General features: G+C 35.3%; 1 pseudogene; it reads left to right on the forward strand.

Moving 5' to 3' along the window:
- Positions 1 to 1,981: 1,981 nt before the first annotated feature.
- Positions 1,982 to 3,608, forward strand: LOC111807051 (annotated as a pseudogene).
- Positions 3,609 to 3,953: the final 345 nt, after the last annotated feature.

The raw sequence follows: 3,953 nt of genomic DNA on the forward strand, positions 1-3,953 counted from the left end.
GACAAAATCAAGAAAGTGGGTCCCAAAATTCCAAGATTTGAAATTTGATGTGATCTCTAGTCTCCACTTCAGCCGTCTATAGCAGAATCATACGTCAAAGTCAAACCCAAATCAATTTTNAGTGGGTCCCAAAATTCCAAGATTTGAAATTTGATGTGATCTCTAGTCTCCACTTCAGCCGTCTATAGCAGAATCATACGTCAAAGTCAAACCCAAACCAATTTTAGATTCCACCACCATGCGTACATTCACATGGATCTACGAGATGCTCTCGTCTACGTGCTCTTTAGGTCTTATTATAGGCTAGTGCCCGCATACGTTGTTGAAAGTCACATAGAGAAAGGAGCCCACATAATATCATAAGGTGCATAATATCATAGTCTATGTGCTCGTACTAATCATAACAGAAAAATGTCTCGATGCATGTGACATACAAAATGCACGAAGTCTCGTAGTTTTAAATCATGAAATATACTTAGGGTGCAAATCATACTCTCATTCTTTACTTGACATAACGTTCCTATGAGACATGCATAAGTATATTGGACAAATCTACGTGGCGTGACATGTGGAGGTTCATACATCATACAACATTGGTATCTTAACGCAGTTTCACAACATAACATAATTATATCATAGTATAACTCATATCATAACATAAATCTTTAGATAACATATCACACATCAAACATCCTAACATCGTTAAATATGACATGTACAACATACCACTAGTAGGCAAGACCAAGGGAAAGGGAAAATTGTCAAGATGCTACAACCCGGTTTTTGCGAGTTCGTCTTTGGCCTTGTTCTTGATTCTTATCCTTGGTTCTTGTTTTTGTTCTTGTTCTAGTATTGTTCTTCTTCTCATTCTCGTTTTGTTCCCTCAAACACCCCCTAGAATTTACGGTACAAGACATGAATCTAACAACTTGTGTCTAAGACTTCATGTGTTCCATACGACATAGTTTGAACCTACGTCTAAGGTTTCATGCGTTACAAGCGATGTAGTTTGAACCTGCATCCAAAGCTCCATGTGTTTCTTGTTATACAGTCAGAAACCTACACCCTAGGATTATTATGTTTCAAGCAGTGTAGTATGAAACATGTGCCCAAGGCTTCATGAGCGATGCAGTTTGAAAATCTATCCCCAAAATTTCATACATTTCAAGCGACATAGTCTTATAACCTGTGCTCAAGGATTCATACATTTCAAACGACGTAATCTAAACATGCATCCATGGCTTTTTACATTCAAAGCAATGTAGTCTGAAAAACCAACATCCAAGGCTTATTACGTTCCGAGTGATGTAGTCTGAGTCATGATTATGTTGTATTGTGGGACGTCTAGAGGTTCTTGAATTCTAAGTTTGAGGACCTTGGTTCTTCATTCATGGTACGTCAAGTTAGGCTGGGTTGCGTAAATTTTTTGGACCAATCCAAAAAGTTTTGGTTGGTTGGACCCAATCCAACCCATTAATTTTCACAACCCAACCCGGTTGGGTTGTTAAAAAATATTTTATTTATTTTTATTCATCAACAATTTATAATGGTTCGAAATAATCTTAGATAAAAGATATTAAAAGTTCACAAACAAACACAGATCCATGTATGGTCATTAAAAAAATAAAATTTTCATCAACAATAAGTGAGAATTGTAATGTCCTAAACATAGTTCAACATTATCAAAGAATTATGCATTTTCTCAACCATTAGTTACTATAAAAATAAGGAAAACACAAGGATAGAAACAATTAGCTTAAAGGAAGTATGCATAACAAAGTTAAATATTTTAGTTATCAATTTATGTTTGGATGAAGGGAGAGAGGTGGATCCATAACTTCTTTTAGTTTCATCCCAACTTGATTCCTAATTTTCAATTTGTATCAGACACATAAAAAGTTTCAAATCTAAAACGAAATATCATTGTCTTTCACTGGTTTTCAAAGAATATACATAAAAAATAAAAGAAAGCAAAGGCAGCATGAGTACGATCCAATCTTGTTTCTTGGCTGCTACAATTTTGATGTTACTATTGTTAGTTCTCACCGTTGATGCTCAATCTAGTGCTGATGTTATTTTTCCTTTGAAAAGATATAGTAACATAGTGTCTGGTACTGACATCACGAAGGTAAATATACAATATGAACATCAATATTATCACTAGTTGAGTTGAGCAGTTGTTTGCTATAATTTTTGATACTTGTGAAATGTAGGCTTTAGCAAATGCATGGAAGGATGCATGCACGTCGGATCGTTCTAGTGAAATTTTTATTCCGAGAGGGATATTTAAAGTAAAGCAAGGGAATTTTGAAGGACCTTGTAATAACCCAATTGACTTTCATCTTGGAGGAACATTGCAGGCACCAAAAAGTATTTAGGGAGATAATTGGATCACTTTTGCCCGTGTTGATAGATTGACATTATCAGGTGAAGGAGTTTTTGATGGCCAAGGAAAGGCAGCTTGGAAAAGGAATGATTGCCACAAACGCATAAATTGTGCCCAACTCCCCGTTGTAAGTAATATGCCTTAAGCTTTCCTTCTCAATCTCATGCATCTTGTTGTTTTTTAAAGGGACACTTACATGTCTTCTCTAATGTTCTGACATTTATAATTCGGTAAGTGTTCTTCATTTTCCAGGGGATAATCTTTAAAAAAATCAAGTGAAAAAGTGACATTTTTTTGAGTTTTCAATTTCATTATGATCTGTCCAAATTTTTTAGCTTCATTATGGAGCCTCACAAAATATTATTTGATTATACATAATGTTTAGAGTTTGAGGTTCAACTTCATCACCAATTTAACCGTTAAGGAAATAACATCACTTGATAGCAAGAACTTTCATATCAACGTCCTCGGCTGCAACAACCTCACGTTCCATAATATCAATATAGCTGCACTAGAAAACAACACATCGGTCGATCAAAAAAGATCACAATCACAAAGTCCAAAATTGCAACTGGAGATGATTGCATTTCTCTTGGAGATGGAAGCAAACTAATTGAAGTCACCAACGTGACATGCGGGCCAGGACATGGAATAAGCATCGGAAGTCTTGGAAGATACACTAACGAAGAACCTGTTGAAGGTGTCACCATAAAGAACTGCACGTTAGTTAACACCACTAATGGTGTCAGGATCAAAACATGGCCAGCTTCTGCTGCTAGCGCCACCGCTACCAATATGCACTTTTTGGACATTATAATGGTCAATGTTAGCAACCCTATTCTAATAGACCAAGAGTATTGTTCGTGGAATCAGTGCAATCGGCAGGTATTGATCGCTTTCTCGAACCTTTGATTCATTTTTTCATTATAACTTCACAAATAAACCATATGTTATCTCATTTTAATTTTCAAATTCCTTCAAAAATTAAATTAAGATTAGTACAGTAAGCTTCAAGAACATTAGAGGAAGTTCTGCAACTCCGCTGGCAATCAAACTTATTTGCAGCCGTCACTTACCATGTGACGATGTAAAAGTAAGCAACATTGACCTTACTTACAATGAAATAAAAGGTCCTATTTCCTCCCAATGCGTGAATGTGAAACCCATCATTTCAGGAAGACAGAACCCCAAGATATTCTCCTCTCCTTATGTTGTCCGATGAATTGTTCATTTCCATAAAACTTCAAAATAATAGACAACCTTAATTAAAAAAGAAGATCACCTCTATCCATTTGACTCTCATTCTTTTGAGTTTCTTTTTTTGTACTTTTCGAAATAAATAAGATGGTCGAATGTTTGGAGGAGACTTTGTGTCGCGAACAACCTAATGTTTTTAGTACCTTGACCTTATACAATAAAATGGTTTCAGTCTTGTTTTTCATTTTAGATTTGGATTGGAAATAAGACACCCTAACTGTAACAACCAATATTAAAAAAAACCTAATCCATTACTCAAGAAAAGAATCTTTAACCAACAAAAATATTTAACTCCTCTTTCTATTAGTTA

The sequence above is a fragment of the Cucurbita pepo genome, chromosome LG12 (assembly GCF_002806865.2).
Source record: "Cucurbita pepo subsp. pepo cultivar mu-cu-16 chromosome LG12, ASM280686v2, whole genome shotgun sequence".
NCBI classification, from domain to species: domain Eukaryota; kingdom Viridiplantae; phylum Streptophyta; class Magnoliopsida; order Cucurbitales; family Cucurbitaceae; genus Cucurbita; species Cucurbita pepo.